This window comes from Urocitellus parryii, unplaced genomic scaffold, assembly GCF_045843805.1.
Source record: "Urocitellus parryii isolate mUroPar1 unplaced genomic scaffold, mUroPar1.hap1 Scaffold_345, whole genome shotgun sequence".
NCBI lineage: Eukaryota > Metazoa > Chordata > Mammalia > Rodentia > Sciuridae > Urocitellus > Urocitellus parryii.
The window spans coordinates 14,430-28,725 of NW_027553130.1; positions in this window are offsets into that span (position 1 = coordinate 14,430).

The following is a 14,296-nucleotide window of genomic DNA, read 5'->3' on the forward strand; positions in this document are numbered from 1 at the left end:
GCCAGATGTCTCCATTATGGTGGTACCTGGACCCCAGGCACCTAATAAATAACGCTGGAGATCCATCAGCACGTGCGAATACCCTGTCCACCAACGACCTTCCACCACGGTCTGGCATCCACTGAGGATCTTGTTCCTAACAATTATTCTCGGAACAGCCTGTCGAGTTGAATGCCTCAAAGAGGACTGGAAGGAAGAGAAAGGAGGGAAGAGGGAAGAAACAGAGAACGAGGTAAATAGGCGATGGAAAATTGGAAATGTGGACATCAATTCCAAAAGCTTTCCTTATTTACATTCAACCATTTCCAGAGTCCTGAGTACTTAAGGAAATGTCGGCCCTAAACACGGAGCAAAGAGAGTCTCTTGCTCATTAGTAAAGGATCTGGCACTTTAGTAAAAGGTAAATGTGTCCCATTTCAGTGATTCTAAGATCTAAATTTCATTCACCACGTCACCCCTGAACTTGGGCAAGAAAAAGCAACCACCCAGTAAGAGCAGCGCAGCCACGTTCAAAGTCAGGCATTTGAGCATGGAGGTCCACGCACAGGCACAGCTGACACAGGGCTGGCTGACCAAAAATGCCCAACAATAGGTCTTTACCCAGAACTCTTCAGTTCCAAGTCATTACCCCTTTCAAAACAGTACTTTTGTCCTGCTGTTCAGAAACAGGTTTCTTTGAAATACCTGCTGGTCATTGTGCGGAGCAGTCAATCTACACCTTGTCTTAGGAAAACTGTTGTCTTTCCAATTTTCAGAAATCAAGCCTGTCTTCCAGGAAGCATTTTGGTGAGTGCCCACACCAAAGACAATTTCCCATCGACTCCTGTATTTCAGTCACTAGGGGGGATCTCAAAACACACGCCGTTTTTAAGACACCTGATCTTGAAAACTTCATTCTGATTCAACTTACGACAAGCCAGAAAAGTGTACTTCAGTTCACGTAAGGAGCAAGCAGGGGCCCAAAAGTCGAGAATCTAAGAGGGGAGGTAGGTCCACATAGAAATTCTGCAATCTGACCCAGACAAGGCTGGGAATCCCAGGAGGAGCCCGCAGGGGGTGGGGTAGGGGCGGTGCAGGGCCTTTCGCCGAAGGGAGGAGTCAGAAAGGTGTCTCCTGGGGACTCCCCAGAAATGGAAAAGGATTCCCCACAGTAGGAAAGGACTCCTGGGACGTTGGCCAGCTCTGAGTCACAGGTCAATGAAGGTCTGGAGGCAGGCAGCTCTCCTCTAGCTCTGCTTCCGTGACTCCCTAGAGACAACTGACTATCATTATTTTCGGGGGAATTATTTTATAAACTTTTCTTTAAAGTATTTTTAGACTATGCAACTGTAAGTTCACTTGAGTTTCCTTCTTATGCATGCAATGATTCTTAAGAGGAGGGGGAGAAAGGAGTCCTATGTTACCAAGCCATCAGTAGCACCCGGTGCTTCAGCTCCTAATGAGCTGGGAATTTGGAATCCCTGCCCCAGACAGCAGATGCTGGGTAAATGATGAATTGACAAATTCTATACATGCCCTTTTTTTTTTTTTTTAATAAAGGACTGTAGTGTCTCTTTTCAACCATTTCACCCTACCCTGCCTTCTGGCCTCTTGCCCCTGCCAATCTCTTGTTCCTTGTCTTGCATGCTGATCCGTTAGCCAATTTCTCACCAGCCTCCATTTCTCTCCTTCAGAAGTAAATGCAGATCTGCCAGAGACTAACTTTATGATGACTCAGAAAAACCTCTCTAAACAAAATATCCTAACTATTCAAAAGGAAGCCAGCCAGAAGCTCTCTGTGGAAGAAATGTATTGTCAGTTACATAATTGCATGACTGGTATCAGCAATGGAGTAGTTCAGCACTTCTGGAAGCCAACTCAGACTCCAAAAGTAAAGTCAAGCTGGGTGCCGTGGTGCACATCTATAATCCCAGCAGCTCCAGGGGCTGAGGCAGGAGGATCGTGAGTTCAAAGCCAGCCTCAGCAACAATGAGGCACTACGCAACTCAATGAGCCCCTGTCTCGGAATAAAATACAAAATAGGGCTGGGGATGTGGCTCCGTGATGGAGTGCCCCTGAGCTCAATCCCTGGCACCAAAAATAAATCAATAAGTAAAGAAACAAAGTCAAGGGGGAAAGAAAAAGGCTGAATATTAAAATGGTGCAACTTTTTGTTTTCTAACAGGCATAACTAATAGTATTCCTAATAGAAGGATAATAGCATAACTAATAGAAGGACGAAGGGAAATTCCATCCTTCTCTCTCTCCTTTATTAGAGAGTTCAGATCTGGAACACCTCCCCTCGTGTTAAGAATGAAAACATCAAGGTTTTATTTCTGCCATTTCAACCGTGATGGTTTTTGACCTTCCTTTTCATGATTAAACAAACAAACAACAACAGCAAAACCCTCTGTCGTCTCTTGTTACAGATGACGTCAGACTGTCATGCAAGGGCATGTCCATGTCCTATCCTGGCTGCTGAAACAGAATAGCTCAAATCAAAATGCCCCCTTCATTCTGGTTAAGGTTAAGGCCCAAGACACCAAGCACAACTTTACAAATGGGCTTCTCACCTTGAAATGCCCTTGTCATGAGGAAGATCATTTCTTTTCTTCTTTGTTTCTGAAAACAGAATGTCCTTAGTACCCTGGACTACCAAACACAGAAGCATCTGAATTAAGACACCGTCCACCCAAGACTCAGCAAAACTAACTACCAAAAAAAACAGCCCCAGAGAGGGCTCAGACTGGAGGCGCCCACCATCTGTGATGTTGGCTCTCATTACGTAATTTTCAGCTAGTTCTGTCCCCAGCACCATCCTGATCACTGGAAAAAGCCTGGGCACGTGCAAACGTGTGCAGGTCAACCCAGTAAAATATTCTGAAAAAAGAATAGAAGGCAAAAGGTCCCCATGCAACCAGTACCAGGATGGGGACTGTCACAGCAAATGACGTTGCGCAGTGAAAGCTCTAGGAGGTCATAATTTTGGACTAAGCTCGTGTCCTTGGACCCAAAGGACCAGACTTGAATCAAAATGGGCTCACTCATGTTGAGGTTCCAGATCACCAAACTGAGACTCCGTTGTTACCCGACCTTTGGGGGAACCAGGAGAGAGATCACAACACGCTTCTCAAACAGCCCAGTTCCAACCCACACGTAAAGCTCCCTCTGCTTTAATACTGAGCAGAAATGTAACCTAAATAGCCCTGACGCTAGCCAGTTATTTTCCCATGGTCCTGTCTCCTGTCCCAGCTTTACAAGAAAAGTAACTGAAATGGTCAATCTTTTTTTTTTCTTTCCTGCTTTCTTCGGCCCTTTTTTTCCTCTAAAACCAAACCCCCTCTGCTCCTGGAAACACTTGCTCTGTTTTATGAAATGAAGTGTTGCCAGATTCTAGAACGAGGTCTTTTACTTTGTTGTAATTCTGTCTTTCAGAAACGTAAGTGATCAGACTCCATTCTAAGGCTGGCATCGGGAGTCCGTTGAAGCAAGATCTCAAGAAATATGGAAACTCATGTTCAATATGGTCCCTTCCTAAACATGAGCTGTTAAATAATGACTGCTTCGTCTAATTTTCTTTTTTTCATTTTCCTTCTGCTTCTGCTTCTAACTTTTCTGTTTACTTTAAAGGCAAAAGGGAAATAAGATTCTTCGCACTTTCCTTTTTTATACCTGTGTCATTAAGAAATTCCTGAAGCCTGGGGCTGTAGCTCAGTGGTAGAGGACTCGCTAGCATGTGAAATGGGTACAATCAAACTTTTTATATATGTATATATATGCCTATATATATATATATATATATATATATATATATATATTTTAATCTGTTGTAATTTTGTCTTAATGATCAAACTCCATTGTAAGGGAGAAATCAGGATCAGTTAAAGGATATATATATATATATATATATATATATATATATATATAGAGAGAGAGAGAGAGAGAGAGAGAGAGAGAGAGAGAGAGAGGGGGGTACTTGATAGAAACATTGTTAGATCAAATGGAAGCCACTGGTCCAAGCATCACTCAAATTTCTGTGCCACATACTAGATTTTTGTATTTTTTTTCCGTTTTTAAGTAAAATATTTTAGGTTACACTTGCAGCCTTTGTATACTTTTCTTTGTCGTGGAGGAAATAAGACTGCTTCAAAATCCCATTCTTCATCTAAATCAATTCACTAAATGACTAGTTATCATTAAACAAAGAGGCACCCAAGACAAAGCCCGAGCAGACGGAACTCTCTCATTCAGTAGCAAGATCCACCACCTTTGATCACTGGTAGGAAGATCAAGCTCATTGTGAATCCTCGTTCCTTCACCCATCAGGAAGCCCTGTCTGTGTTCCCAAGAGGTCCCCCGGGTCTGCCACCTTCCCAGGTGGGGCTCACCTGGCTGTGGTCCACCCGCCTAGATCCTCCCAAAGCCAAGGGCGTTAAGTGGCTGAGTGATCTCCCTACACAAAGCACAACTGTTTAGGTCCTGGGGTGGGGACCAGTGCGGTAAAGGCACAGCAGAAATGAGTTGACCTGCCAGCCTGGAGCCCTCCATGGTTTCCCGCATTCTTATCATTCTTCTGCAGAATCAACTATAAAATTAGCTTTTCTTACATTGCAATTCTCAGCACTAAATCTCACTACTAATCCCTCACTATTGTTCTCACCACCCACCGTGAAGTAATAAAACATTGAACCCAGCCCTCTTCCCTCAGGTTTCTAAGGGCTCATAATTTAAGAATAGAAATGATTCACAAAGGCTCAGTTTTAGCCCAACCAGAAACACATGGTCACTTTGGTTGTCGCTCTCTATCTCTGTGTGTGTGTGTGTGTGTGTGTGGCACCAACACGGGGAATTGCTACATCAGCTTCAGAAACGAAGCGCTCATTTTTTCGTGGCCTGCTTTTCTTAAGCAAGATAAAATGCTTTTACCAAAGGAGACGTTGACAAGGTCATGGGCAAAACAGACCCAAGAAGTTCATAAAATAACACTCAGGGATGAAGAACTGACCTACCCAAATCTATCCCCTCTAGAACAGAAAGCTGTCATACTGACGGGTGTTCTTGGAAAAGGCAAGAAAAGGATCCAAATCTACTTTATAGACTGGACACTTTTAGAATTTTGTTCTGTTTTGTTTTTCCCAGTTTCCATGGTTAAATATATCTATATCTACACACATACATATAGCAGGTGGCTAAGGAAACTTCTCACCTCATGGCAGCTGGGAAGAGAGACAGGAAGGAGCTGGGTTCCATAATCCCCTACAAAAACACACCCCCAATGACCTAACTTCCTCCCGTGAGGCCCCGCCTCTTAAAGGTTTCACCAGCTCCCAATGGCACCATAAGCTGGCAACTAACCCTTTAGCACGTTGGCCCTGGGGGACATTTAGACCCTGGCCATAATGACATCAAAGGTGAACAGACATCAGGAGCGAAGGGAATTCTTGCCAGACTAGAGTAACTTTGTAGGGTTCTTGCTAAGACTGAGAGACGCCAGTGTCCTGGCCCAGGCATGAAGAAGCCTGACTCTCTCTTGGGGTAAGAGAGAGTCTTTGTCACTGGCTGTGGTAAACATAAAGATGGAGGTGATATTGTTATTGCTACTAGAAGAAAAAACTCCTCAGAGCAGACACGGAGGTGACCTCACAGAAGGCAGGATTGCCTAATGGCTCAAGGCACAGGCTTTGAGACTTCATAGTCAGGAACTAGAAATCACACCCTGGGAGTCTGGAGAAAATTAACCTGGATTTTGTAGACATGGTCCGTCAGACACAGTGTAAGGTAGGGGTGAATTAAAATGAGGGAAGGGGGGTTAGTATGCACAATGAGCACTGAGACCTACAGACGTCTCTGCTCCATCACCCCGGCCCACCTCAAGCATTTTAGTAACCAGATAAAAATACAGATGTTTATGTCCTGGATAAACCCCATGGTCAGGAGGGGGGGGGGAGAAAACTTTAGATATTAAATCTAATATCTGAATGTCAGAATACCCGAGTTAAAAAGAAAATTCTACTAGGAAATACGTCACAAACAAATACATGGAGATCACATGGCTTCAGACATCTCTCCGGGAACCCTTGCTGCTCAAAGATAATGGAGCAATGCTTTCATGTCTTTGAATGAAAATAATGTGTGGCCTAACATCTCAAACTTATCCAAATAGAACTCAAGTGAAAAGTAAATAAATATGATTTTAGATATGCATGACCTCAAGAAAACTTAGCCTTCTATGTGTTCCCTCTTACAAGTAAGGAAGTCATCAAGAAATCGGAAAGAATGGGATCCAGGGACAGGATATTCAGCCCAGGAGGGGGCAGGAGGAGGGTTTCAGCTCACTGGGGGCTCACAGAGGGCTCCATCCAGGGCAGGGTCTTTTGGAAGAGGTTGTAGAAATAAAGCCACAGTCTAAGGTTTAAACTTCCCCTGCAAACTAGTGTTGAAATTTAACTGTCACTTGAACAGTATCAAGAGGCAGGACCTTTAAGAGGGACCAGGTCTCAGCACCCTCATGAATAGATCAATGAGAGTGCATTAGTTACTGCAGGACTGGGTCTCTGATAAAAGGGATGAATTCAACACAATTTCTCTCTCTCACTCTTGAACTTGCTGCTTGCCTTTCCACTGTGTGATCAAGCAACGGGGAAAGCCCTCTCCACATTCCAGTGCCATGCTTTGGGGATTCCCAGCCTCCAGAACCACGAACCAAATAAATTTCTATTGTTTATAAATTACCCAGCCTAGGGCAATCTGTGATAGCAACAGAAAACGGACTATGACACCACAGTTTCTGAATTTTAAAATAGAAGCATTATATTTATAAAACTGTTAACCGGCAATAGAGGATCCCATTACATACTAATTCCTTTCTCAATGTACTAATTTTTTTTTGTTTGTTTGTTTGGACAGATACATCCCAAAATTTCCTTGTGACCAGTTGGGCCTTAAGATGATCAAGGAAAGACAATTCCCTGTAATACTTGGCAGGCAAGGAGAAGACACACCTTATAACTAAAAGTCAGCAAATGTAAAATTAAAATGGTGTGTTTGAAATGGGGGATGATAATACACACTTGAAAGAGGTCACAGTGTTTGTCTAGTCGAGTATTCAGATCTATGAAGCGCTCATGGGGAGGGTGTAGCTCAGTGGTAGAGCGCATGCTTAGCATACGCAAGGCCCCAGGTTCTATCCCCAGCCCACCCCCCACACCTCTCAAAAGTGGTCACACTATTTGCCAAAGGGAGTAAAATCTTCAAGGGAATCCTTGGGAGTTAAAGGTTCCATTTTTAGCTCTTAGTTATGACTTTAATCTTTAGAAGGCAATGATGTCAACTTTGTTTATTATGAGGGCTGGTGGACTGTGCACCTACCCCTCACCCAAGGGGGGAAAAATAGAGTTGAAAATGTTTGAACCTTTAGAAAAGAACATTTAAAGGCATTTAACAGATCTGATAAAGCCTGTGGAAAAAAAGTAAAGACAAATATATAGAAAATGAAGCCATTTTTAAAAGGTAGGCAATGAAACAGCTCTGCAGAAAGTCTGTGGTAACCAGCAAAAAAACCCCCAAGAATTTGTTTAGTAAAAGAAACATGGTAATTGCTTGGCTCTAAGGTCAACAATACTGTGGTAGTTTAATAATATAAATACTGGACAACTTTTGTTATAATTGTACCATGCTATACAGGAGTGAGATAGAGGTAAATGATATCGAACCATGTGCTGTATTTTAGAAATAGACTTTCCCCCAAGGCACGTGTATTAAAGGCTTGGTCACCATCCTGTGGCACTATTGGGAGGTAGTAGAACCTTTAAGAGGTGGAACCTAATGAAAGGAAGTTAGGTAACACTCTCTCTCTCTCTCTCTCTCTCTCTCTCTGTGTGTGTGTGTGCGCTTCCTGACCACCATGAGGTGAATAGGCCTCCTCTGCCACACACTTCTACCATGACATACTGTGCTGACAAAGGCCCACGCACCAGAGCCAAGCAACTGCGGACTGAAACCTTTGAAACCAAAGGTTTCAAAACAAACCTTTCTTCTTTTTAAGTTGATTATCTCAGGCATTTTCTCACAGCAATAGACAACTGACTAACACACCATAATAAATATAATGTTTATAAAAGAGTGAATAGGATTTAGGGAACGGTGCAATACCTGAAGCTAACAATAGCAGGAAGTCACTGCTCCCTCTGGGCCTGAAGCTCAAGGGCGAGGGGAGCAGTGATTCCCAGACCAACTAGAGGAGCTGTAAGTATGGTGCCGCCTTCCAGAAAAGGAGTAAGGAGCTTATCTAGGAGAGAAAAATACTCCAGTCCCCGCAGCCTCTCCAACTGATAACTCCACTAACCAGACCCAACCCAAAGCCAGCGGTCATGGAGTTTGTCCACTGCACCCATAAAGGTCCGCCTCCCTGAAGGGCACAGAGTAAGAAGAACCCATCAGGAAGAGGTATACAGAAAGTGTTCAGTGCCAGTTGATGTAACGGGCCAAATGCCAGGCCTTATGGTTGGCTTCTCGAGGCTTCTCCCTAAGCCCACCCGGGCAGTCAACAGTCTCACCCCCTGAGCACCCCAGCCGTGCTCCCGCAGCTAGGCTCCTACCCCTCGCTCCTATACCTGACCCTATTTGGCATAGCCACCCTCCATCCCTGAAGCCTCACCCTATCTCACACAGAAGTTCTAGATCATGAACCAAGTAAAGCAGCCAGAGCCTGTTCCTAGGGGCTGGATCTCAGCACCCAAGGCCACAGCCACCATGACCTATTGATCATGCTCTGCTGGTGGGACTCGAGGCCCTCACTGCAGGATGCTGCCCCTACACAGAGATGGCAGGACTCAAGAACATTCAGCAGATGCTACTGCAACTGGTCACCGTCTGGCCATCATGACTTCCCTCTCCCTAGGTCACTCCTGCAATGGTGCTCCAGGAGCTGCTGCTCCCTGGGTGCTGTGCTCTGGTTGGAGGAAAAAGCCCTGTGACATCTTTGCTTGCTACTATCTGCTCACCAGATGGGGCTCACTTTTATGGCCTCCCATGGTCAGGTCCCTTTCATTGCTCACAGAACTCTGACGGACGGTAGGAATTGCCCTTGGTCAATGGCTGCTCCCTTAGGCAGTCATGGGTCCTGGGATTAAATATGTAACCGGGGTCTGCCTGTGGGGAAGAACTCTCTCCCTGATGGTAGAGGTCCAGGGGGTGAGAGACTTCTTGCCTCCTGCTCGGGGAGCTGTGATTGGCGGTCCCTTTTCGCTAGCGGGCAGGATGTCGAGAAGCAGGCTAGAGAGAGCCACAGAACCGTCCGAGCATATTCCGGGGCTAGAAGCCAACAGCCATTGAATCTTCTGTTGCTTGCAGCCAAAATGATTCTTGGTGATGCAGTTCATAGAGATCTCCTTAGTCTTGTAATGTCTGAGAGGCATGGATACCCTTGGGTTCAAAACAACTCCAGACTGGTTCTCAGGACATTCTTGCAATGACAGCCATAAGGCTACTGTAGAACCAGATGACTCTGATTCCCCCAAGAAAGCACTAAGGCCACCAGGAGTGCCCTGTGCAGCCGGAAGACCTTGGGTGGTGAGAGCCCACCGTGACAGAGCAGCTTACCCCCCTCCCAGGGCCAGGGACCAGGCGCCATGCTGTGGGTCCTGCAGATGGGTGGAGGGGCCTGAGAAGGCTCTTGCTGCGGGTTGAGGGTAGCTCTTGGGGCGTGGAGAACTTGCGGACTAGGGTGATGAGCAGGTGTTTGGCTGGCAGTACCTGCACCTCCGGTACAGGGACAGGTCGGTGCCTCTTCAGGAGTGCTCTTCTCTGAAAAGGCGGCAAGTGCCATGGCCCCAATAGAAGCGCCCCCCATACCTCCAAGCTTGAAGCAGGGGGTAGCCTCCCTGGGCCTCTGAAGGGGAAAGCAATGTCATTAGATAGGCGGTGCACCAGCAGGTGAGCAAGTGGTGGTGGCATCTCCAGGATCTCGCTTGCTGAGGCTGGGAAGGACACCTTGTCCTCCCTTGAAGGTGTGAGCTAGTGTTTGTATCTAGCCTTGCTCTGGTGAGGGTGGGCGGGGCTTAGTTTGACAGCCAGGAGCTCTTGCAATGGCAGGAATCCCTCAGCCCATGCCCCGCCCCTGAGCTGTCAGAGTTCTGTCTGCTCTCCTGCCTGGGCCAGGAACTGTCTCGCGCGTGCAAATTCCGCGTGCATGCAAATTCCGCGTGCATGCAAATTCCGCGTGCATGTGCAAAGTCTGCATGCACGTGCAAAGTGTGCATGCACGTGCAAAGTCCACGTCCTTGCACCAGATGCGGAAGAAATAGGCACAACCAATGGACGTGGGGGCAGTCAGAGGGCTGAGAAGGCTCTTGCTGCGGGTTGAGGGTAGCTCTTGGGGCGTGGAGCACTTGCGGACTAGGGTGATGAGCAGGTGTGTTTGGCTGGCAGTACCTGCACCTCCGGTACAGGGACAGGTCGGTGCCTCTTCAGGAGTGCTCTTCTCTGAAAAGGCGGGAAGTGCCATGGCCCCAATAGAAGCGCCCCCCATACCTCCAAGCTTGAAGCAGGGGGTAGCCTCCCTGGGCCTCTGAAGGGGAAAGCAATGTCATTGGATAGGCGGTGCACCAGCAGGTGAGCAAGTGGTGGTGGCATCTCCAGGATCTCGCTTGCTGAGGCTGGGAAGGGCACCTTGTCCTCCCTTGAAGGTGTGAGCTAGTGTTTGTATCTAGCCTTGCTCTGGTGAGGGTGGGCGGGGCTTAGTTTGACAGCCAGGAGCTCTTGCAATGGCAGGAATCCCTCAGCCCATGCCCCGCCCCTGAGCTGTCAGAGTTCTGTCTGCTCTCCTGCCTGGGCCAGGAACTGTCTCGTGCGTGCAAATTCCGCGTGCATGCAAATTCCGCGTGCATGCAAATCCGTGTGCATGTGCAAAGTCTGCATGCACGTGCAAAGTCTGCATGCACGTGCAAAGTCCACTTCCTTGCACCAGATGCGGAAGAAATAGGCACAACCAATGGACGTGGGGGCAGTCAGAGGGCTGAGAAGGCTCTTGCTGCGGGTTGAGGGTAGCTCTTGGGGCGTGGAGCACTTGCGGACTAGGGTGATGAGCAGGTGTTTGGCTGGCACACCTGCACCTCTGGTACAGGGACAGGTCGGTGCCTCTTCAGGAGTGCTCTTCTCTGAAAAGGCGGGAAGTGCCATGGCCCCAATAGAAGCGCCCCCCATACCTCCACGCTTGAAGCAGGGGGTAGCCTCCCTGGGCCTCTGAAGGGGAAAGCAATGTCATTGGATAGGTGGTGCACCAGCAGGTGAGCAAGTGGTGGTGGCATCTCCAGGATCTCGCTTGCTGAGGCTGGGAAGGACACCTTGTCCTCCCTTGAAGGTGTGAGCTAGTGTTTGTATCTAGCCTTGCTCTGGTGAGGGTGGGCGGGGCTTAGTTTGACAGCCAGGAGCTCTTGCAATGGCAGGAATTCCTCAGCCCATGCCCCGCCCCTGAGCTGTCAGAGTTCTGTCTGCTCTCCTGCCTGGGCCAGGCCAGTCCGAAGGGGAACTGCTGGGGGGCAAGTTTCTTGGCTGAGCAGCATTTGCAGGTGGCGCCAGCTTTGGGATCATGGCCTGTGTGTCTTCCTGCACTTCCTCTGGGAACAGTGGAGGGAACAGCTGCTGAGAATGCATTTAAGGCATCCCCCAGAGTCCAGCTGAGGGGTTCATCAGGGCAGGCTGGGAGGGAATGCTACCCTCTGTGCACAGTCCTTTCTCTTTGTGTGGAAACCAGAAAAACCCAGCCGTGTGCTCACAAAATCGAGTTTTATTCATATTTGGTTTGCTTTCTTTGAATTTTGGTTATCAAGATTCTCCAATTTTTAAATTTATTTTTTTTTTAGTTGTCAACAGGCCTTTATTCATTTCTGTGCAGTGCTGAGAATTGAACCCAGTGCCTCCCACGTGCTAGGCAAGCACTCTGCAACTGAGCCAGAACCCCAGCTCTCCAATTTTTTGACTGTCTTCATGCTTAGCTGTTCTGGGGACAATACTAGGCCTCCTACTGTTCCTAAAGTGTAAGATATGTTACCTTTCACCAGTCCAATCCAACACAGACACCTACAGACCCAGAGATCCACTCAGCATTCACTCTTTGGAGGTTCCAGTTGTCATGGGTCTTGGCTTTTCCTGGATGGAAGGGCACCCTGCCAGAGTTAGCTGTGAGGTTTCAAGCTCAAGCTTCCCATAACCCACTAAGCAGCCCTGCATGCTCCTCCATGCTCAGCTATTAAGAACTCTCCCTCCTCCCCACTGGTGGAGTTCTGGGCTTGCTTCTGAACTGGACAAAATATCAGTGAGTGGGGACCTGGAGGAGTGAGGTTGGAGGGAGCCTCACCTGGGACTGTTGTCCCAAGTGGGTGCTCCTTGGGCCCCTTCGATTGCCCATGGCCTTTTCTGGGTCCACTGGACCTTCAGTAATCAGTGAAGGCCGCTGGGTGAGGTTGTGGCAGTGCTCATCTCTCCTGGTGGGATAATTCCTGGCATGGTATCCTCCTGAACCCAGTTCGAGGTGCTACCCAGTAGGCTGCATTGGGAATCAGCGTTCTGGAAGTAATGGAATCACCTGATGGGCCAGTGCAGCACAGACTTGCAGTGGGTGACAAAGTTGGAGTTGGGTTGCCAAGAATATGGTCCTGGGGCTCAGTGTATAGGTCCTTCCTCATGCCACACTGCTGAATTGGCACTTATCTTGAACTTTCCTCTGGAGTGGCCAGAACCAGAAGCTCCTTCACTTCCCGAGTGTCATGAAATCATAGTGCTTTTGAGAAAATGGCTGGAAGATGGGTTTATGTCCCCCACCATAGGCCTCCCCACAGGCTTAAAGGCTGGGAAATTCTCAGTTTCCTCTTTCAGTCACCATTTCCTGCTGCATAGGGAGGAAAAATGGACACCCTCCTAGATCTTGCCTGCCTCTGGAGTCAGGGTACTGACTGCATTGATGGACAGGGTGACCACAAATCTGGGCCACACCTGAGTGGTACTGGAGTCTGAGGTTGGCCAAACTCTTTATTTTCTACTAACAAAGGTAAACACAGTCTTTATTTCTTGTTTTATTTCTTATTAAATCAGCAATTCATGCTTGGGTAGATCAGATAGAAAGTACAGATTGCTAAGATTCCTTGGAATGTGGCCTTGGGTTTGAGTCTATGCATAGTGTTGTGTACAGGTGTTGTTCAGTCATTTAAAAGGAATACACATTGTGGTGGTCGCAAACATACACCTGTAGGATGAACTTGCAAATATACTAAGCCACACGAAGGCCTCACTGTGGTTTGTCAAGATCATCCTGATTCACAAGGACCCGTCTTTCCCTCGCCTTAGAGGGAACAGAACCCAAGTCCTGGAAACTGCCTTTAAGACTCCAAATTTGTTTTGGAGAGGGTAAAAAAACACCAATGTTGGAGAGGACTATGATGAGTTTTAGTTAAAATTGATTTCTAAATGTGGAATCAGAATAAAGTAATACATGTATAATATAAGCATATATCGTTGTTTCTAAATTATCATGTTAAATTTCATACATATCTATTAGATCTCCTGAAAAGTTGATATCATCAGGAAAAAACTCCATTTTTATCCTCTTCCTGGGAAATATTTTCTATTCCCACACTGAAATTTTTTCTTAAACTTGGTTTCAGCTTTTATTTTGACACCTGTGTTTGTATATTCATTTTTTTAGATCGAGGATTACTTGTATATATCATCCAATCACCTGTTTTTAATTCAATGTAATCATACACACACACACACACACACACACACAGACACACACACACACATTGATCAGGAGTTATTACCATCCTTTTTCTTTATGAGGCAGCAGAAGCACAGAGAAGATACAGAATATGCCCAAGACTCCACAGTGCATTTCCTACTGAATGTTTGTGTCTCCTCCAAATTCATGTTGAAGCCCTAATGCCAATGTGATGGCATGAGAAGTGGGGCCATTTGGAGGTAACCAGATTTCGATAGGCCGGTGGTGGCGGGGGGGGGGGGAGGCGCGGGGCATGTCTCCCAAGATGAGATTAGTTTTCTCAGAATTTCAAAAAGAGACCAGGGCTTACTTGCTCTCCACCAATTGAGAATACAGTGAGAGGCAGCCAGCTATGAGCAAAAAGAGGGCTCTTTCCAAGAATTCAATCTATCAGTACCTTGACCATGAACTTCCCACCCTCCCAAATGGGGAGAAATAAATGTTTCTTAAGCTTAGAGTATTTTGTTGTAGCAGCTAGAACTGACTAGGACAGTCAGTGAAAGGACTTTGTGAATATTCAATGAAATAATGTATGCAAAGTAG